Below are 21,732 nucleotides of genomic sequence, written 5' to 3'. Positions count from 1 at the left end.
CTTCTGCCTGGGGAGGTGTCTGGAATAGATGCCTAGTGTGACATCCCCTGGGGTTTTACCCCTTTAACCTCACCCAGAGACTCCTGAGAAGTCTATCTGCTGTGTCCAACTCTGCCTCAGGCCAAGTGTTTGCATATTTCATATCGAAGGAAACTCCTCCTCCCTTTTTCCCTGCCAGTCCTTCCCGAGCAAGCTCTACCCTTCTGTGCCAAAATTCCAATAAAGTGTATTATCCCACCAAGTCCCTGTGATACCAACTTCTTCCTGCTCATTACCCATCATTTCCATGTGTCTATACGAGCATCTAAGACACAGATTAGATTTTGCTTCCCAGTGGTCCCTCGTCCCTCATTTATCTCTGCGGTTACAGCCCCTGCTCTCTCCCATTTCTGCCCCATCTCCCAGGTGTCCATGTTGTTCACTTACCTGTGGGCTTTGGTCACCTGCCCCCATCAAACCTAGTTTAAAGCCTCCTCACTAGGTTAGCCAGTCTGCACCCAAATACTCTTCCCTTCTTTGACAGGTGAACCCCAACCCTGCAGAGCAGCCCTTTCTGCAACAGCATCCCATGGGCAAGGAGGCCAAAGCCTCCTGCCCACGGAGCTGTAGCTTTCTGGGACCAGGAGGCCAGAAACCGCCTGGACTCCATGGCTGGAGGGAAATGGGGAATGGCTGCACTTTGGGAGTCAAAAGTGTTGTCTGGAAACATAAAGAGCCATTTTAAAGAGGCTTTGGAGGAGGGCACCATGGCTTAGTTGGCTAAAACACCTGCCTCATAAACAGGAGATCCTGGGTTCAACTCCCCGTGGTTCCTTGGTGTAACCTTTGCTCACATTTTCCTAGGTCCTTCTGGAACACAGAAGAGGCCTCCCCTGGCCACCCATGGAACTTCTGGTTCAGGAAAGGCTGACTGGGGAGGGATGTTGGGAAGAAGGAAACAACAAGCCTGGAGCCAGTGCAGGGGCTGCTGTGACTGGCAATAACAGGGCTCTCAGTGCAATTACTGGGACAGGAGAGTCAGCACCACACACACTTGTGAATGTGTGAAGGAGTCAGGGCCTAGAGAGCCTGAGGGTGCAACCTCTGCAGCTCCTGCAGCCATGGAGAGTCAGGGTCTGTGGGCATCAGGAGCTTCTCACCTGTGGGGGAGAAACCTCTTGGGACTTGTGGTTTCCTTCTTCCCAACACATCTCCCCACTCAGCCTTTTCCTGAACCAGCAGTTCCATGGGTGGCCAGAGGAGACCTCTTCTGTGTCCCAGAAGGGCTTAAGTAAATGTGAGCAAAAGCTGCAACAAGGCACCAATGGTAACTGAACCCAGGTGCTGTTGTTTATTAGGCAAGTGCTTTAACCAGCTAAGCCACGGTGCCCTACTCAGACCCACCTCTAAACTGTTCTACTGTATGGTCCCAGACAACACCATTGTCTCGCAAAGTTCGTCCATTCCCCATTTCCCTCCTGCCTTCCCACCCTGGCGGTGTCTGGCTCCCTGGGCACAGAAAGCTACAGCTCAGTGGGCAGAGGCTTTAACATGCACATCTCCCCCAGCCGCTGGGACTGTGGAGTTGCCTTTGAGGTTCTGCAGGGCTGGGGGAGGGCAAAATGCAGCAAACTTTGACTCTCTGGCTTGTAAAGCCCTTGGCCTCAGGGGTTAGGTTGGAGTCCCCAGGCGGGGGCCCGGCCTCCTTCAGTTTGGTCCCTTCCTGAGGGCACAAAATTGACATCTGAGAATTCATTTGCCCTGCAGCAATCTCTGTTGGCTAAAGGGTTAGCAACCGAATATTTGCCCAAGTTTAAGTGCAGCAGAATCATAGAATCATAGAATAATAGGACTGGAAGGGACCTCAAGAGGTCATCGAGTCCAGCCCCCTGCCCTCAAGGCAGGACCAAGCTCCGTCTACACCATCCCTGACAGATGTCTATCTAACCTGTTCTTAAATATCTCCAGAGAGGGAGATTCCACCACCTCCCTTGGCAATTTATTCCAATATTTGACCACCCTGACAGTTAGGAATTTTTTCCTAATGTCCAATCTAAACCTCCCCTGCTGCACTTTAAGCCCATTACTCCTTGTCCTGTCCTCAGAAACCAAGAGGAACAAATTTTCTCCTTCCTCCTTGTGACACCCTTTTAGATATTTGAAAACCGCTCTCATGTCCCCCCTTAATCTTCTTTTTTCCAAACTAAACAAGCCCAGTTCATGAAGCCTGGCTTCATAGGTCATGTTCTCTAAACCTTTAATCATTCTTGTCTCTCTTCTCTGTACCCTTTCCAATTTCTCCACCTCTTTCTTGAAATGTGGCGCCCAGAACTGGACACAGTACTCCAGCTGAGGCCTAACTAGTGCAGAGTAGAGCGGCAGAATGACTTCACGAGTTTTGCTTACAACACACCTGTTGATACAACCTAGAATCATATTTGCTTTTTTTGCAACAGCATCACACTGCTGACTCATATTCAACTTGTGGTCCACTATGACCCCTAGATCCCTTTCCGCCATGCTCCTTCCTAGACAGTCGCTTCCCATCTTGTATGTATGGAACTGATTGTTCCTTCCTAAGTGGAGCACTTTGCATTTCTCTTTATTAAACCTCATCCTGTTTACCTCTGACCATTTCTCTAACTTGCTACGGTCATTTTGAATTATGTCCCTATCCTCCAAAGAAGTTGCAACCCCACCCAGTTTGGTATCATCTGCAAACTTAATAAGCGTACTCTCTATCCCAATATCTACATCATTGATGAAGATATTGAACAGTACGGGTCCCAAAACAGACCCTTGAGGAACTCCACTTGTTATCCCTTTCCAGCAGGATTTAGAACCGTTAACAACAACTCTCTGACTACAGTTATCCAGCCAGTTATGCACCCACCTTATCGTGGCCCTATCTAAGTTATATTTGCCTAGTTTATCAATAAGAATATCATGCGAGACCGTATCAAATGCCTTACTAAAGTCTAGGTATATGACATCCACCACTTCTCCCTTATCCACAAGGCTCGTTATCTTATCAAAGAAAGCTATCAGATTAGTTTGGCATGACTTGTTCTTCACAAACCCATGCTGGCTATTCCCTATCACTTTATTACCTTCCAAGTGTTTGCATAGGATTTCCTTAATTACCTGCTCCATTATCTTCCCTGGGACAGACGTTAAACTGACCGGTCTGTAGTTTCCTGGGTTGGTCTTATTCCCCTTTTTATATATGGGCACAATATTTGTCCTTTTCCAGTCTTCTGGAATCTCCCCTGTCTGCCATGATTTTTCAAAGATCATAGCTAAAGTCTCAGATACCTCCTCTATCAGCTCCTTGAGTATCCTGGGATGCATTTCATCAGGACCTGGTGACTTGCTGACATCTAACTTTCCTAAGTGATTTTTAACTTGTTCTTTGTGTATCCTATCTTCTAAACTTACCCTCTCTCTGCTTGTATTCACTACGTTAGGCACACCTCCAGACTTCTCGGTGAAGACCGAAACAAAGAAGTCATTGAGCATCTCCGCCATTTCCAAGTTTCCTGTTACTGCTTCTCCCTCCTCACTAAGCAGTGGGCCTACCCTGTCCTTGGTCTTCCTCTTGCTTTTAATGTATTTATAAAAGGTCTTCTTGTTTCCCTTTATGCCTGTAGCTAGTTTAATCTCATTTTGTGCCTTTGCCTTTCTAATCTTGCCCCTGCATTCCCGTGTTGCTTGCTTATATTCATCCTTTGTTAGTTGTCCTAGTTTCCATTTTTTATGAGACTCCTTTTTTATTTTGAGATCATGCAAGATCTCCTTGTTAAGCCAAGCTGGTCTTTTGCCATATTTTCTATCTTTCCTACACAGCGGAATTGTTTGCTTTTGGGCCCTTAACAACGTCCCTTTGAAATACTTCCAACTCTCCTCAGTTGTTTTTCCCTTCAGTCTTGCTTCCCATGGGACCTTACCTACAAGTTCTCTGAGCTTATCAAAATCTGCCTTCCTGAAATCCATTAGCTCAATTGTGCTGGTCTCCCTTCTACCTTTCCTTAAGATCATGAACTCTATTATTTCGTGATCACTGTCCCCTATACTGTCTTCCACTTTCAAGTTCTCAACTAGTTCCTCCCTATTTGTTAAAACCAAATCCAGAACAGCTTCTCCTCTGGTAGCTTTTTCAACCTTCTGAAACAAAAAGTTGTCTCCAATGCAGTCCAGAAACTTATTGGATAGCCTGCGCCCCGCTGTGTTAGTTTCCCAACATATGTCTGGATAGTTGAAGTCCCCCATCACCACCAAATCTTGGGCTTTGGCTAGTTTTGTTAATTGTTTTAAAAAGGCCTCATCCACCTCTTCCACCTGGCTAGGTGGCCTGTAGTAGACTCCTAGCATGATATCACCCTCGTTTTTTATTCCTTTTAGCTTAACCCAGAGACTCTTTACACGGCTATCTCCTACGTTCATCTCCACTTCAGTCCACTATTAAGTGTGTTTCTGTGGTGTAGTGGTTATCACATTTGCCTAACACGCAGAAGGTCCCTGGTTCAAAACCAGGCAGAAATAGAGCATCTTCTATTATGGCACTTCCCCTGGGTGCCCACAAGGCAGTTCTAAGGCCTGCCTCCTGGAGCAGGGATGGGTGGCCTGTGTGCTGGCTTTCAGGAGCATGTGGGAGACAGCTCAGCAGGTTAGGCTGAGATAGGAGGATGCAGGGCTGGGGCTGAGACTTCTCAGCAGTGCTTTACCTGGGACCAGGTCATTGCAGCCACTCAGTCCAGGACCCACCCTGGAAGTGCCACTGCTGTGCACCTTCAGGGCAGTGTGGCTGTGGCCTTTGGTGCAAGTGGACACAAAGCCACATAATGTCCTGCCTCATGCCCAGACCCCAGCCACCCTGTTCCCCTTGCTTTCTTCCCCCCCAGCTCTCCCAGCACCCCCAGCTTCCTTTGACACCCTCCCTTCTTCCTGCTCCCCCACCCTGATCCTTCATCCATGTTCCTTCAGCACCCTTTCTCCTGGCCCACACATGGCTCCTTGGCACTTCTCAAGCCAGGCCCTGCAAGGAGCCACCAGGGCAGGAACCAGCCCTTGGAGCTCGGCTTGCACCAGGTCTGGTAGTTTCCCACCACATCTCACCTGGGAAGAGGTGACTTGTTCTCCTTCCTTCTGATCTTACGTCTCCGTTCCCTTCAAATGTCTCTGCTGCCTCGGGACCTGCCTCCTCAGAGCGCTGCCCCTCTGCCCCTGGGCTGGGAGCGGGAGACTCCACAGTCTCTGCACTTGGGCTGAGAAGTCTCACGGGGACTCGTCTGTTGATGGCGTTAGTCAGCCCGATGGCCAGCCGGATCCATTCCATAGCGCTGCCCGAGAAGGCGCTTCACAAGCGCCCTGTGTCCATTGGTATTTTCTGGGGCTCTGTGTAGGGGATTGGTCTTGGCCATCTTTTCCATGGGAAATGCCTCTTCTTTGGAACAGCAGCTCCCAGGAGTTCAGGGAACTTCTTCTTCTCAGCTTGGGAAAGGGACGACTCAGGGGGGATGGGAAAGATATTTGTGCTGTGAAAACAGCAGGGTCCCCAGGGAAACTGGTAAATAATCCCAGTGCCCAGGCCTGATGTTACTTGCCCCCACACAATTCACACGGCAAACCTGGCTTCCAGAGCACAGGGGGAGTCTGTGGGCATATTGCTGGGCCGTGGGGTGAAGCAGCAAACCAGCCTCCTCCTGTGGGGCCTGTGAGTGTTGCTGAATCTGGGCTCCTGCACCTGGGCAACGGCAAACAAAAGGTCTGGGGGCCACACAGAGACCCCGCTGGGCTGAGCAGGAAGTAGCTGGGACTTTGCTTTGTCTTTGCCTGTGGGCTTGTCTGTCTGCAGCCTGGAAACCTCCTGGATCCTCAGGCCACTGGTCTGGATGGTGCGTTACAGACGTCGGAATAATGGAATCGCTGTGTAGACGCTCCCATTGTTATTGCAGGGTAATGGCCGTTATGCCCAAGGAACGCTGCTGTGTAGATGCAGCCTAAGAGAAATGCTTTCATGAGCATGTGGGAGGAGCAAGGGCTCCTACAATGTCAGGAGAAATGGGGAAATGAGGTCACCTCTCTAGATATAAAAGAGATTATTTAAGAAAAGAGTATGTGTCAGGAGTGGGATTTGAACCCACACCTCCATATGGAGACCAGAACACCCAACTAAGGGAAAGTTAGGTCCTTGAGTCTGGCGCCTTAGACCACTCGGCCATCCTGACACCTATGCAGAGATCTCCAATGGCAGTTTTCTTACATGTGTGAGTTGCTCGGGGAGGCGGCAGGAGCACCTTTCTTTCCCCATCTAACAGCCCTACAGCCCAGCTGGGTTTATCCCCACTCACCCTCATCTAACGTTGTGGGGTGTTTTGCAGGGAGCTGACAAGAAGGAGAAGAGGAGAAAACTCTGGCCGGCAGAACTGAGGTTGGGATTCTCCTGTGCCAGGGAGTCTGTGTCAGTGCCTGTGGATCCTGAGCTGGGTGTCTCCTGGGCTTGTTGGCTCCAGACCAGGGGTGTCTCTTCGGCAGGGCGATGCTTGTTCCCGGGGCTAACGCTTATCTCTGGGACACACTTTGTGCAGAGACCGTTGGTCTTTGTGCCACAGTACGTGTCTGGGATGTGGGACTGTGGAACCTGCCTCAAATGGACACGTATCCCCCCCCCCCGCAGTGTTCTGCTTGAGACCCCGGAGCCCTGGCTTTGACTGGTGCCTGGCATGTGGGGAATTAGATCTGGGGGGAGATTTCTAGAGCCCCACAACAGCTGCTGCTCGCATGAAGATGTGCACATCTGTCTGGGGTTACTGGGCACCCGGCCTGCTTCCTGTCCCTGCCAACCTCGGCAAAGCGGCATCACTGGCTCAGGGGTTCCTCTCCTCAGTGCGCTGCAGAGAAAGCTCTTGTGTGTTAAAGGGCCTCAGGGAGCCCAGAGCAGAGGGAGCTGGGAATCTAGCCCCATTGATCCCCTCAACACACACCCACACAATCCCAGCCCCAAGCACCCCACAGCCCTAATCCTGTGCCCTGATTCCCACATCCTCACCCCTGCCCTGAGCCCCACCTCTCACTGAAACGCTCCCCAAGTACCTACCTTGAGCCTCCCACACTCCACTCCACACTTGAATTTCTTACAGGTACTGTCCTATCACAACCCCTCCCCCAACTTCCTGCCTTGAGCCTCCCCCCGCCCAAGGGGTGGTGCCCAATAGAACAGGCCCTGTAAGAAATGTGTCACTTTCACCCCTGGGAGCAGCTCAGCCATGCAAAGGGGCTGCCTGGGGCAGGACATTAGCCCTGGAGGGCAGGGGTGGGTGTGGCAGTGACATCGCAAGGGCCTTTTGCAGCCCCTCATCTTATTGGCTAAAGGAGGTTGGGAGGTGATGACCTCACAGAGAGTCCATGACAATGGCCCGGTGGGACAGGCTGCAGGGCAGAGGAAACCTCAGAGACTTTGCTGCAGGGAGTCTCAGAGCCCCCCATGGCTTTGCTGCAGGGAGTCTCCTTCTGGAGATCTGCCCTTGAGGCCAGAGAGAGAATGAGGGTCCCAAGCACGAGTGTGAGGAGGAGCCTCCTTGGAGTTTTCTCCTTTCCCTTGACTAACTGACCTAGAAGGCAGACATTCCTGTGGAGAAGGGAAGAGCCTCCAAGAGGGGCTTTGTTGCTCCAGCAGGGGAATTAGCTCAAGTGGTAGAGTGCTCACTTAGTATGCAAGAGGGGGTGGGATCGATGACCATGTTCTCCACTGATGGGGACAATCCCCTTCGCAAGGAACTTTTGCAGCACCTCAGCCTTAAGCCTCCCACATGCCACTCCACACTGTAATTTCTTACAGGTACTGTCCTATCACAACCCCTCCCCCAACTTCCTGCCTTGAGCCTCCCCCCGCCCAAGGGGTGGTGCCCAATAGAACAGGCCCTGTAAGAAATGTGTCACTTTCACCCCTGGGAGCAGCTCAGCCATGCAAAGGGGCTGCCTGGGGCAGGACATTAGCCCTGGAGGGCAGGGGTGGGTGTGGCAGTGACATCACAAGGGCCTTTTGCAGCCCCTCAGCTTATTGGCTAATGGAGGTTGAGAGCCTGTGTGGGGGCAGGGAAGTAGCTGCCTGAGAAATGAGCTGGGCTGCTGGCCGGGAGTGAGCCAGGTAAGTCTCCCAGCCAGAGCCTGCCTCTGGCACCCCAGCCCCTCTCTTCCCTCAACCAACTGGTACCCCATGTAAACCAAACCCTCTGCCCCTGTCCTGAACCCTCACCCCTCCCAGATCCTGCACCCCAATCCTCTGCCCCAGGTTACAACCCAACCTCCTGCAACTGTTCCTGCACCCCAGTCCTCTGCCCCAAGCTCCTGTCTGCACCAACCTGCATCCCAGACCCCCACCTCCTCCATTAATAGCATGGAAAAGTGCAGCCCTGGGAGTGGTTCCCCATCAAAAGTCATTGCCCAGGCCAGCCCTAACCTGTGCAGCAACCCATCCCCCCCCCGCCCCGGCAACTGCTTAATGAGCCCTGCCCTGCCAGGGGCTCAGGACTCTGCCCATGGAGATGCCATGTCTTCTCCAGAGCCCTTAGGCTGGCACCGGGGAGGACTGAGTCCAGACAGTGCCCAGCAGAGTCCAGCAAGGGCAGAGGGAAGAGCTGGGATGTGGTGGAGGGGCCAGGGGCTGTTCTGAAAGGCTGCAGGCGCCGTTAGACCCTTTTGTCCTTCCCTGTCTCACCCCAGCGCTGAGCAACACTCAGTGTCGGTCTGAGCATCCGTCCTGCTCTGGGACGTGTCTCTGTGGCAGGAACCTGCCCAGGCGGCTCTCGCAGTGAGGCCCCTCCCTGGCAGCACCGAGCAGTGAGAGCTGAGTGAAGGGGGAGGCAGGACCAGGGGGAGAAGGCTCCAGGACTGTGTCAGAGGGAGGCTCTGCCCTGGCCAGTGGGGAATCGTTGCCTCTCCAAGGGGCCCAGGCCTGGTGGGTCATTTCCCCAGGTTACTGAGTGGGGGCTGGAGCCAGTTCCATGTTGTCGCCTTCAACAACCAAACTGAACCAATGGATCTTGTGCCGACCTGACACTGCGCTGGGCTAGTGCTGTGTGTGCCACGGAGCTTCCTGCAGGGCTGCCCACATGGGAGAGGGGAGGGGCAGTTTGAGTCACCAGCTCTGCCCCTTCTGAAGGGCTTGTGAAAATGGCAGGTGCTGTCTTGGCAGTGAGGGAGAGGTGGGAAAGGGGCCCTGAGTGAACCTCTTGGGTCACAGCTGCTGTAACAATGAGGTAAGATGAATGAGTAGGCAGATGTCAAGTGAAAAGTGAGGCTGGTTTCTCTGACTCTGAATTGAACCCAGGCCTCAGCAGTGAAAGTGCTGAATCCTAACCACTAGACCATCAGGGACACCTGCACATGGGGTCTTTCCTTACCTGCACTAGCCTTTCACAGGCCACTTTCTGTCCCCTTCAGGACACGGGTCCATTTTCCATTGGCCAGAGGGGACAAGAACAGAAACCAAACAGAACATCAGAACAGCCAGACTGGGCCATGCCAGTTGCCCAACTAGCCCAGGATCCTGTCTCACGACAGCAGCCAATTTCATTGTCCCGAGGGAATCCTCAGGACAGACAATTAAGTGATGCCTCCTGTCGCCCATTCCCAGCTTCTAGAATACACCAGCTAGGGACACCTGCCCTGTCCATCCTGGTTAAATGCCATTGATTGACCTTTCCTGCATTAAATTATCCAGTTCTGTTTTGGACCTTCTTGTAGATTTCACCTTCACAACATCTTCTGGCAAGGAGTTCCACTGGGCGCAAAAATGCTCCCTTTTGATTCACTTTTAATTTGGTTACTTACCAGTTTCATTCTGTCACCCAGGATCTTGAGTAGGAGAATAAACATTCTTATTTGCTTTCTGCACCCCTGTCTTCATTACATAAAACCCTGTCCCATCGCACCTTAGTCGTCCCTTTCCCAAGCTGAGAAGAAGAAGTTCCATGAACTTCTTCCTTCAAAGTAGGAATAAGAGATCCTCCGGAAAAGGGCTTTATTCCGGAGGATCGGGCTAGTCTGGACGCTTTTTTCCGGCTTTTCCCCAAGCCGGAAAAAAAGCGGCGGACATGTTTATTTAAATCCCGCGGGGGATATTTAAATACCCCGCGGATTTCCCTATTCCCACTTTCAAAATTAGCATGCCCCTTCCGAAGAAGGGGCCAGTGTAGACGTAGCCCTAGTGTTTTCCCTGCCTTGCATTTGGCCACCCCCCATGGATCAGGCCAGTGATTGCTAACCTTTTTTTAATACCATGGACAGCCAAACCCATTCACAAACTTTTGCCAGACTGGTAACATATTTACATATCTGCATATACATTATGCAAATAACAAATCTGCAAATATGGAAATAAACCATTACCAGTCCCTAACTGATCAGTGTTTGCAGTTATCTACACTTAAAAATTCACAGAAGAAATTCCCCTCAGGCTCCTGGAGGGGGCAGCTCTTCCCCTGGGGGGACTGGAGCCTGCAGAGGGAGGGGCACAGGGAGAGGCACCCACAGAGGCAGGGGGCATTTGGGACACCCTGGTTATAAACTTCAGAAATGTTGCTGGGGCAGAGAAGTTGGTGCCCTCAAGTGCCACCACCAGTCACCTCTGCCCTTCCCCCTCCTGCCCCATGGGGGTGGGGGAGTTGCCGTTGTATCTCCCCCTCTCCTTCTGTACAAGCCCTGCCCTGTGTCTCCCCTTCCCCAGCCAGGCTGCTCTTGCTCCCCCTGGCCCCTCCCAACCTCCCCTGCCCCCTTTACCTTCCTGTGACCCCCCCTAGTTTCCATCCATTGCACCCTTGCTCCCAGCCACCCACTGACTGGTATGATCCCCCCAACCTCCCTTCAGCACCTCCTGCCTCCCCTTCCCGCCCCACCTCACACATCCCTGTTCCTCTTCACCTCTCTTATCTTCCCCCTCTCCACTTGATCCCCTTCCCCACCCTCTCTGGGATGGCTCCCCCCGCCCCGCACGAGCTGGTAGCAGCTTCCCTGGCCCCAGGCTGGGATCACAGCCCCCTCTGCTGAGAGCAGCCCTGGGCCAGATACCCCCACTGCCACCCTGGGGGGTCTGCTCTTCTCGGAAGGGGAGGGGGGCCTTTCCTACCTGCCCCCACAAATGCTGCCCACCCTGGGGTGGGGGCCAGGCTGGGGGCGGGGCCAGGCTGGGGGCTGGGCCGGGCAGGGACTGGCCAGGCTGGGGGCGCTGCCTTGGGAAAGGTTCCCAGGGAGCAGCTTTCTACATCCCATCGGCCCTGCGGGAGATTCCCCCTCCTGGCTGCAGCCCAGGCTCCAGGGGCCCAGCAGTGCTGCACCCAATGCTGGGGCTCAGGGATCCGCCCGGAGCCATTTCCAGGAGCCCCGCAAGCAGAGGGCAGGAAAGGAGCCAGGCTGAGGCTTTGCAGGGAGCAGGCCGGGGACCTGGCAGGAGGAGGCTTCAGCGAGCACAGAGCCTGCGCAGGGCCAGCCTGCTGGGAGGGGAGCAGGAGCATCCAGCACCATTCAGGCCAGTGGCAGCCGACACCGGGGAGCTCTGAGACTCCAGGGCAAAGGCCTCCAGCCCCCAGCCCCTGGGATTAGGTGGCCCCTGGAACCAGGCCCCGTGGAGTAGCATTGTGGCCGGGGGGCTCTGACCCACAGGGGGGCTGGCCCCAGAGCCCAGGGCCTGGGAGTCTGGTCAGCAAGTGAGACTCGCCCGTCAGTCCAAGCTGCTCTGTCCCGGCTGCCGTTCCTGCCTGTCCCGTTCCAGCGCTGCACGCAGGCCAGTGGGGCAGGACGGGGGGTGTCAGTGGGGCCCTGCTCTCAGTCCGTCCCTCACAGGCCCTGTGGGCTGCTCGAGGGCTGAGCCCGTCGCCCAGGCCTGGCGCGGGGATGGAACATGGGGCACGTTTCCCCCTGTGAGCGTGTGCGGGGGCAGGAGGGAGCCACATGGGCCCGGCTGGAGGTTTTGTGCTGGGGCTGGAGGCTTGAGCCCGAGCTGTCGGCCTCAGCGGGACTTGCTCCTCCCCCCTCTCCTGCCTTGCTGCCTCCTTTGGCCGCAGCGCTCAGGGGCAGCCGGGAGAGCCGGCACCAAGGGCAGAGGAGGCCGAGGCACAAGCCCCTCAGAGGGGACAGGCCTGAGGCCTCTGGCCTCTGCCAAGGGGCTTTCTGTGGTGCAGAGCAGGGGAGGGAGGCCAGGCCCAGGCAGGAGAAGGGGCAGCACGACACTGGGTTTCTGCCTGGTTTCACTCAAGGGTCCTTCTGCAGGTGAAGACCCCATTAGAGCCCCCTGTGTTGCTGGGTTCTCCTGCCCCAACACTCACCCAAGGGCCACCTGGGCAAAGCAGCCTGCCCCAGGCACCTTCCATAGCTCAGCTGGCAGAGCAGAGGCCTGTGGCTGGGGATCAGCAAAGGCCCTTAGGTTGCTTTTTTTTTAAATAAATAATGGAGATTGCCTATCTCCTAGAACTGGAAGGGACCTTGAAAGGTTGTCAAGTCCAGTCCCCTGACTTCTCAGTAGGATCAAGTACCATCCCTGATGAATTTTTGCCCCAAACCGCCTCTACAAGGATTGAACTCACACCCCTGGGTTTAGCAGGCCAATGCTCAAAACACTGAGCTATCCCTCCCCGAACAGCTCTGTAGTCAGCATGGGGCTTGAACCCATGACCTTGGCATTATTAGCACCAGGATCTAACCAACTGAGCTAGCCTGCCTGCTGATTCAACTCCAGCTGAAAGGAGAGATTCTTCTCCCTCCCCTGGCTGCAGGCCTGGCCTTAGGACCAGGCGGCTGCCGTGGGTCTGTCCCTTTGGGGCCTGCGGCTACAATTGACAAAAAGGTTTTGGGTTCCAGCTGCCAATATAACGTGTTAGGCTGCGCAGACCTCAAGACACGGCAGGAGCTAGAGGGGAACGGTGAACGGCTGCACTTTGGAATGGGAACAAGTTCTCTGGAACCATAAAGTAGAACAGTTTGAGGGTTGTTTTGAATGAGGGCACCATGGCTTAGTTGGCTAAAACAGCTCCCTTGTAAGCAGGGGATCCTGGGTTCAACTCCCAGTGGTGCCTTGTGGTGAGGCCAGTGTGTCTCTTCTTTCCACCATATCCCAACACATATCTGGAGTTGGTTTTACTGTTTGCTGGTGTCCTAACAGTGGAAGTAGGATGGCAGCAAAGAGCTGGTGCAGGTGCCCTCTGGGTTTGATTTAGAGAGTCTTATCTAGACTCGCTAAATCAAACTCTGGGAGATGGATTGCAGCAGAACTCTCCACCTGAGTGAAGACATGGCCTAATGGTGCAATTAGTTAGATGCTGACCACAGCCAGTCTGAGCCATTCTAGTGCTCCGCGCATGTGGCACTGCCCCCCGGCTCATGGTGCATGTGCAGCTCCACCCTGGGTGCACAGTGCATATACAGCCCCTCCCCCTCCATGCATGGAGCTTGTGGTAGCAGGATGCTCTTGTGCTGCACAGCCTGGCCCTGCCACCACCACTGGCGTGCAACCCAGGGTCCCCTGGGGCAGGCCATGCAGAGCCCCACAGCTGCATGGGGAAGGGCCCTGCTGACAGGTGCTGTGGAGGTTAATGCAGCCCCAGGGAACTGCTGCAGCCTGCCAGGAGCCAGGCAGGCAGTGCCTGATGGCAGCTGCCCCACTAGCTCAACCCTTAATCCAGTCCTGATGCCAACAGTAACAGCCCCACTGCTGGTAACTCACAGAGGCCCTTGCTGCCCGAGGAAGAGGTGTGGGCAAAACACAGACCATGCTGTGAGCAGGATTTGAACCTGCGCAGGGAAACCCTATTGGATTTCTAGTCCAACACCTTAACCACTCGGCCATCACAGCTCTGGGCAAAGTAGATCCAGGGAAACTGATAAATAATGCCAGTGCACAGCCCTAATGTCACCTGCCACAGAGTTCACACAGCAAACCATTGCAACAGCTGTGCAGAGGAGTCCCGGCCGTTCTGCTCTTAGGCTGCCTTGGAGGTGAGTTCTGCTTCAAGGTCTTCTCTCCTCCTTCTTGGTCTTCCTTTCCCCTTTCCTTCCTCTTCTCTTCTCTTCCAGCCTCTTGGAGAGCCATGTCACAGGCACAAGCCCCCAGAGACCCCTCTGGCCCTTCCAGGGACACATCGCAGGAGCAAGCAAGTGGCAGCAAGTGCTGGGCCCTCTCATGGTAGGGGCCAGAGATAAAGCTGTGGTCCAAGGAGGAGTCTCTGCAGACCCTGCAGTCCAGGCGGAGGAATGCAGATATTTATGGCTGAATGGTTGACGGCCTTGCAAAGAAAGGCCACCTCCCCCCACCCCAGACCAAGGCAGAGCCAAGGTCAAGAAATTGCGGCAGGGGTATGTGAGGACCCGTGAGCGCAGTTCCCGCACTGGGGAAGCACCTTAGCACTGTGCATACTATGAGGAACTGGACCAAGTCCTGGGGTTTGGGGAACCCTGTCTCCAGGGACAGTTGTGGAGTCTGGGATGGAGACACCTGGGCAGCAGCGGCCGCAGCTTCAGGATGACAACCCAGATGACCAGCAGCTCCAAGATGAGGAGAAGGAGGATTCTAGGAATGTCGAGCCCTCACCCTGGAACCGGTCCCCCAGATGGAGGAGGCCTCCCAAATGTCCTCGGGCACCGGGGAGGGAACATCAGGTTACTGTTGTGAGGTTGCAACTCACACAGGGCAGGCGGGAGCACAGGGGATGATGCGCTATTGTGACGTGTCATGCTGATTGTAGGTGGGGGGACACCACACATGTGTGACCCCATAGAGGGCCGTCCTCCCCCTGCCATGTGTGCAAGGCACCACCTGCTCCTGCAGAATGTGCTGCCAATGGATAATTTCCTAACACTGGATGCAAACAAGCAAGTGTAATGGGGGTGTAGCTCAGTGGTAAAGTGTTTGACTATAGGCAAAAGGGTCCCTGTTTCCACTCCAAGTGCCCCCTGAAAGGTTGATCAACTTCTTTGAAACCTTTGCATCTACAGTTGCATCTCACACTGCATTTCTGATGTGCAGAGATTACTACAAACCCCTGGGCAGTGTCTACGCTGGGTCACTTATTCTGGAAAAGCTGCTGCTTTTCCAGAATAACTTGCCTGCTGTCTACATTGGCCGCTTGATTTTCCAGAAAAGCAATGACGATTTACTGTAAAATTGTCAGTGTTTTTCCAGAAAAACTATGCTGCTCCTGTTCGGGCAAAAGTCATTTTCCGGAAAAACTGTTCCGGAAAAGGGCCAGTGTAGACAGCCCAGTAGTCTTTTCCACAAAAAAGCCCCGATCGCGGAAAACGGTTCCATTTTAAGCATTTCTGGAAAAGGCTACCAGTGTAGACGTAGCCCTAATGTGTTTCTGTGTCAATGCACATAAAACAGGCAAACCCATCTCAACTGAAACAAGTTTCAATCTGCTGTGTCTGGTTTCTATTCCCATCAATTCAGCAAGGGTGTGATCTGAAGGTCCTTGGTCTACCTGGGCTGTGCTGTGCAGAAGAACAAGAATCACACCCAGAGGGGGAGGAATGGCCACTATCTTTCAATCTTCCGGAGTTTGATTTAGCAAGTCCAACTAAGACTCACGAAATCAAATTCAGAGGGTACCCCACCAGCGTCCAGTACTTCTGCTCTTTGCTCCCTTTGGGTTCCTGAAGCAGGGACACAGCCAGGCTCAACTGAAGGAAGCCAACTCTCGCTATGTAGGGTATGTTTACACTTGCACCCTCTTTTCCAAAAAGGGATGCAAATGTAAAGACTGAAAACTGTAAATGAAGCCACCAGGGACACATACAATGGGCCTGCAAAAAAATGAACCAGCTGAGCACTTTGCAGAGAACAGGCCATCGCCCTGCTGGGAGAGGCTCCATCATGCACAGACTCTGCGCAGGGCCAGACTGCTGGGAGGAGGCTCTGGCCATGGACTTTCCTCCCCTCTCTGTTACCTCCTGCACCTGGGGCTGAAAGGGACGTGGGCTGCAGGCTGGTCCTGCCCAGCTGCCTTCCCCAGTGAGAGCAGAAAATGCTCATGGAAGGGCTCACACATTGTCCCCAATGCACTCGCCTGAGGGCCTGAATTCTTGCTGCCCCTGGGTGCACCCAAATGCCCTTCTGGGGGGGCAGGTTCCCCAGCTCACACCCCTGTCACACAAAGCTTGCAAACGGGGTTGATTTTCCTCCATCTCCTCTTGCTTGCTGCTGGGCTAAAAGAAATCTTGAAACCAGCCCCGTCTCCTGTCACTGGAGAGATGGCCCTGTGCTGGGATATGAGAGAGTGTCCCAGTGATGCTCCTCGCAGCCCAGGAGAAGAAGGGGGCTCTGGGTGGAAGGAACCCAAGTAAAACAGGTCCCAGTGGGCATGAACTGGGCACCAGCTTGGCCCAGTTGAGTGAGGGGAGGTTGGTCCCATGGTGTCAAGGGCAGCGCTCAGGACTCTGCTGCTGCTGGCAGGGAAGAAGCTGGAAGGCAAGGTGCTGGCAGCAAGAGATTCCGGCTGCCTCTTTGCCCTGGGTCTGCCGGCCGCCAGCCACCTTGACCAACCCTCAAACCAGCTGGACTAGCCAGCCCACGTCACAGTGAGTCGCTAGTGGCCCTGTCAGAGAAGAGCCATTGGCAGCTTCAGAGACATCCCTGCAGCTGCCTGAGGCGCCTCTCTTGAAAGAGCCACTGGTGAGCTGCACTTTCATAGGCTGGCTAGCTCAGCTGGTTAGAGCATGGTGCTAATAATGCCAAGGTCATGGGTTCAAACCCCATGCTGGCCACAGGGGTGTTTGGTTCGGTGACTTCCCTTCCTTTAGTTGCCTGCTATGGACAGGGAAACAGAAACAAGCAAAAGTCTGAGAGCTTTGCAGGGAGAAGGGCAAAGAGCTGGTAGGGGGAGGCTCCAGTGGCTAAAAGGGCCTTGGCCTGGCTTCCTGTCCCCAACACAGGGGAACTGATGCCCAAATTCCTGCTGCTGCAGTGGCTACCTCAAGGCAGCAGCTGTGGGGCAGGCTCTGGAGCCCAAGCCACATGGGGAGACTCAATATGACCGGGAGGCCTGGAGCCTGTGTGCCCTGCAGAGAGGCTGCTGCTGGGGGCCTGCTTCAGTGGCCCAGCAGCTCATGTTCCCCTGAACCAGCTTCTCCCCCTGGAGCCACCCCCCAGCGCTGCTGAGGCCCCTGACATGAGGCAGTGGGACCACCAGAGGAAGGTGCCAGCCTTAGCCCTTCCTCCCAGCCTCCTCCCCCTCCCAGGGTCTTTCCCAGCCCCTCCCCAGTTCTACATTCCCCACATTAAAAACCAGAGAGTTTGTTCTTTCAACAGGGAAAAGTCCTGATTGTGTTACCAGCAGGGGGAGGGGGAGGGGGAGGGGGAGAGGGAAGGGGATGGGTTGGGGTATGTTGGGGTTGGGAGGGAGGCACAGAGGGCAAAAAATGAGGAGTAATGTTAGTTAGTTGGAACCAAGGGGCTGGGTTTGAACTACTGCAGAAAAAAGGACTCTGCCCCTGGAGCTGCCCTGTCCTCTCCAGAGCCCTTAGGCTGGCACTGGGGAGCCCTGAGTCCAGGCAGTGCCCAGCCAAGGGGGAGGGGTTAGGGTTAGCCCCATGCTAGGACTCAGCTGCTGTAACATGTGGCAAGAAGATTGACTAGGGACATGTTTTGGGAAAGTTGCAGCTGGCTTCCCTGACTGGGAATTGAACCCAGGCCACAGCAGTGAGAGTGCTGGATCCAAACCACTAGACCATCAGGGACACATGAAACAAGTCACCTACACTAGCCTTTCGCAGGCCATTTTCTGTCCACTTCAGGATGGGGAGGGTCCATTCTCCCTTGCCCAGAGGGGACAAGAACAGCCAAATAGAACAGCAAAGCAGCCAGACTGGGCCATGCCAGTTGTCCAACTAGCCCAGGATCCTGTCTCACAACAGCAGCCAATTTCATTGTCCGGAGGGAATCCTCAGGACAGACAGTTATTAAGTGCTCCCTCCATTCCCAGCTTCAGGTATACAGCAGCTAGGGACACCTGCCCTGTCCATTCTGGTGAAATGCCATTGATTGACCTTCCCTGCATTAAATTGTCCAGTTCTTTTTTGGACCTTCTTGTAGATTTCACCTTCGCAACATCTTCTGGCAAGGAGTTCCACTGGGTGCAAAAATGGTTCCTTTTTAACTCGGTTACTTACCAGTTTCATTCTGTCACCCTGGTTCTTAAGTAGGCGAAAAAATAATTTCTTATTTGCTTTCTGCACCCCTGTCATCATCACATAAACCCCTGTCCCGTCGCCTCTTGCTTGTCCTTGTCCCAAGCTGAGAAGAAGAAGTTCCATGAACTCCTGGGAGCTGCTTTTCCAAGAAGAGGCATTTCCAGCAGAGAAGATGCCAAGCCCAATCCCCTACACAAAGCCCCAGGAAATACCAATGGAGATTGGGAAAGCTCCCTCTCGGGCAGCGCTACGGAATGGATCCGGCTGGCCATCGGGCTGACTAACCCATCAACAGACGAGTCCCCGTGAGACTTCTCAGCCCAAGTGCAGAGACTGTGGAGTCTCCCACTCCCAGCCCAGTGGCAGAGGGGCAGCGCCCTGAGGAGGCGGGTCCCGAGGCAGCAGAGACCTTTAAAGGGAGCGGAGACGTAAGGTCAGAAGGAAGGAGAACAAGTCACCTCTTCCCAGGTGAGATGTGCTGGGAAAATACCAGATCTGTTGCAAGCCGAGCTCCAAGGGCTGGTTCTTGCCCTGGTGGCTCCTTGCAGGGCCTGGCTTGAGAAGCGCCAAGGAGCCGTGTGTGGCCAGGAGAAAGGGGGCAGAAGGAACGTGGCTGAAGGAGCAGGGTGGGGGAGTAGGAACAAGGGAGGGTGTCAAAGGAAGCGGGGGGTGCTGGGTGGTAAGAAAGCCAGGAGAACGAGGTGGCTGGGGCCTGGGCATGAGGCAGGACATTATGTAGTTTTGTGTCCCCGTGCGGCAAAAGCACCAGCCACACTGCGCCAAAGGTGAACAGCCACAGTAGTGGCACTTGCAGGGTTGGTCCTGGACTGAGTGGCTGCAATGACCTGGTCCAAGGCAAGGCATCTCTGAGAAGTCTCAGCCCCAGCCCTGCCTCCTCCCATCTCAGCCTAACCTGTTTCACTGTCTCCCACATGCTCCTGAAAGCCAGCACACAGGCTGCCCAGCCCTGCACCAGGGGCAGACCCTGGAACCAGGGGCACCCACAATAAGAGAAGACCCTGCGTTTCTACCTGGCTTTGAACCAGGGACCTTTTGCGGGTTAGGCAAATGTGAGAACCACTACACCACACAAACACACGTAAAAGGGGTTTCTGCTGCTGCACTTAAACTTGGGCAAATATTCGGTTGCTAACCCTTTGGCCAACAGAGATTGCTGCAGGGCAAAGGAATTCCCTGTTGTCAGTTTTGTGCCCTCAGGAAGGGACCAAACTGAAGGAGGCCCGGCCCCAGCCTGGGGACTCCAACCTAACCCCTGAGAGGCTGCTGTGCCTGGCACTGACAAGGCAGGGCTCTGACTGCAATTGCTGGGACAGGGGAGCCAGCGCCACAGACCCTTGTGATTCCCTGGGGGTGTCAGGGCCCAGAGACCCTGCAAGTGCCACCTCTGCAGCTCCTGCAACTGTGGAGAGTGACTCTCGTCCCCCCTCCCTTGGGATGGGCAATGGCAACAGGTGGCGGAGCTGGGAGAGAAGTCCCAGAGAGCAGCCCCATGACTAAGCTGGCCAAGCAGCTGCTGGGTGTGGGGGAGGTGAGGGAGGCAGCCCCCAGTGGTGCCTGGCCAATGTGTCTGCTCTCCCTGCCACCCTCCCTACGTAGCTGGAGTTGGCCATGTCCCCACAGCAGGAAGCCGAAGGGGGCAAAGAGCAGAAGTGCTGGAAGCTGGTTGGGGCGGCCTCTGGGTTTGATTTAGTGAGTCTTAGTTGGACTTGATAAATCAAACGCTGTAAGATCGATTGTGGCCATTCATCCCCAGCTGGACGTGGTCCTTGTTCTTCTGCAGGACACAGCCAAAGGACACTGACCCCAGAGTGTGACTGGTCCTAACAAGGAATTTTCCCTGAAAGCAGCAGAGCTGGGGCAGGACAGGGAGTCCTGGGAGATGAAGCAGCTGGAGGGAGCCAGGAGGGCAGAGACCAGCCTGAGAGCTGAGAGTCAGAGGTGCCCACTTCCCTTTCACCCTACAGGTCCCATGGTGTAAGGGGCAGCACTCAGGACTCTGAATCCTGCAATCTGAGTTCAAGTCTCAATGGGACCTGCTGGGGCTCAGCTGGTTGGTACAAGGTGCAGGTGCTTCAACTTCCATTCACTGAGGTTTGACAAAGAGAGTTTTGTTCCTCTTGCTGGGTGTCTGAGGCCACTGGAGCTCCATCTCCAGACTGAGCAGGCCGGCGGGAAGGGCCTGATGCCATCACAGCTGCAGGGCAGGTCACCCACCTGGCCCCTGAGCTCAGCCTGTGCTGGAGGCAGCCAGACAGTGTGAGTGGGTCAGAGGGGGGATTGGGGGAAGGGTCCTGAGTCCTGGCTGCCAGCCACGCACCTTGGCAGAAAGACCAATGGCCCCTGCACAAAATGCATTGTGGGAATAAGAGTTGGGGCAGCAGGAAAGTGGCCGGCCCCTCAGCACCAGGGCACGGGCAGGAGAAGATGGGAGTGAATCCTGCTACCTCTGCCATGGCTTGGCCCAGGAGAGCTGGGTCTAGCAATTTTTCACCCCGGCTTTGTGGGAGGCCAAGTAGGAAGGGGCCTCTGGAGGCTCATAGCCCCCTGGCCTGCTGTGTCTGTGGAAAGGGGGAAGAGGACACATACCTCTCACTGGGGAACAGGGCGCATGGATCCCACTCGTTCCTGCAGAAAATGAAACAGGCTGAGCATTTTGCAGAGAACAGGCCAGAATCCTGCTGGGAGAGGCTCCATCATGCACAGACTCTGCGCAGGGCCAGACTGCTGGGAGGAGGCTCTGGCCATGGACTTTCCTCCCCGCTCTGTTACCTCCTACACCTGGGGCTGAAAGGGACGTGGGCTGCAGGCTGGTCCCGCCCAGCTGCCTTCCCCAATGGGAGAAAAAATGCTCATGGAAGGGCTCACACATTGTCCCCAATGCACTCGCCTGAGGGCTTGAATTCTTGCTGCCCCTGGGTGCACCCAAATGCCCCTGCTGGGCTCCCAAGCTCACACCCCTCCTGTCTCACTTCGTGCCATGAGAACAAAGCTTCCAAAGGGGTTTGAATTTCCTCAATCTCCCCTTGCTGCTTCGCTAAAAGAAATCCTGAAACCGGCCCCTCCTCCTGTCCCTGGAGAGATGGAAGTGGGTGTGTCGGGAGTGGGGTTTGAGCTCAAACCTCCCCACAGACCAGAACCCTCCATTAGGGGCAAGAAAGAGCCTTGAGTCAGGCACTTGAGAACACTTGGCTTCTTCTATGCTGTGATGGGGTGTGCAAAGGGCTGGTGCACACAGCCTGGCTGGCTCAGTTGGTAGAGTATGAGACTCTTAATCTCATGGTCATTGGTTCAAGCCACATGCTGGGCTATGTCCTTTGTTAACTCACATTCTCAATCTGCAAACCATTCACTCTGAGCTTTCACCAGGGTTTTAGAAAGAAAAAGTCTAGTCCTGGGGTCCAGCTTCAGTAGAACGGGAGAGAGAACCGACTGCAATTTCCATCTTCTGAGGAGAAGGGAAGAGGATTTTCTTCTCCTCAGTGTAGTAAGTTGAGGTCAGTAACATGGAGTCAGCAGGCCTAAATAGAGGCCTATAACATGAAAACAGCAACAGGCCTG

At 54.6% G+C, this 21,732-nt stretch overlaps 6 non-coding genes across 6 annotated transcripts; 3 read left to right on the top strand and 3 right to left on the bottom strand.

The window, feature by feature from the left end:
- The first annotated feature begins 4,448 nt into the window (after positions 1-4,448).
- On the top strand, positions 4,449-4,521 carry TRNAV-AAC (transfer RNA valine (anticodon AAC)). The gene has a single exon. It is a non-coding gene; the product is annotated as a tRNA-Val (tRNA).
- A 1,576-nt stretch (positions 4,522-6,097) lies between these two features.
- TRNAL-CAA (transfer RNA leucine (anticodon CAA)) lies at positions 6,098-6,206 on the bottom strand. Its single transcript has 2 exons — positions 6,169-6,206; positions 6,098-6,143 (listed from the first exon to the last, which is right to left on the bottom strand). It is a non-coding gene; the product is annotated as a tRNA-Leu (tRNA).
- A 7,534-nt stretch (positions 6,207-13,740) lies between these two features.
- Positions 13,741-13,822, bottom strand: TRNAS-AGA (transfer RNA serine (anticodon AGA)). Its single transcript has one exon. It is a non-coding gene; the product is annotated as a tRNA-Ser (tRNA).
- A 2,832-nt stretch (positions 13,823-16,654) lies between these two features.
- On the top strand, positions 16,655-16,728 carry TRNAI-AAU (transfer RNA isoleucine (anticodon AAU)). The gene has a single exon. It is a non-coding gene; the product is annotated as a tRNA-Ile (tRNA).
- A 900-nt stretch (positions 16,729-17,628) lies between these two features.
- On the bottom strand, positions 17,629-17,700 carry TRNAE-CUC (transfer RNA glutamic acid (anticodon CUC)). The gene has a single exon. It is a non-coding gene; the product is annotated as a tRNA-Glu (tRNA).
- A 3,708-nt stretch (positions 17,701-21,408) lies between these two features.
- TRNAK-CUU (transfer RNA lysine (anticodon CUU)) lies at positions 21,409-21,481 on the top strand. The gene has a single exon. It is a non-coding gene; the product is annotated as a tRNA-Lys (tRNA).
- Positions 21,482-21,732: the final 251 nt, after the last annotated feature.

The sequence above is a fragment of the Pelodiscus sinensis genome, unplaced genomic scaffold (genome assembly GCF_049634645.1).
Source record: "Pelodiscus sinensis isolate JC-2024 unplaced genomic scaffold, ASM4963464v1 ctg46, whole genome shotgun sequence".
Classification (NCBI taxonomy): Eukaryota; Metazoa; Chordata; order Testudines; family Trionychidae; genus Pelodiscus; species Pelodiscus sinensis.
Note: the sequence above shows the minus strand (reverse complement) of the source record. Positions and strands in the feature narration are given on the sequence as shown.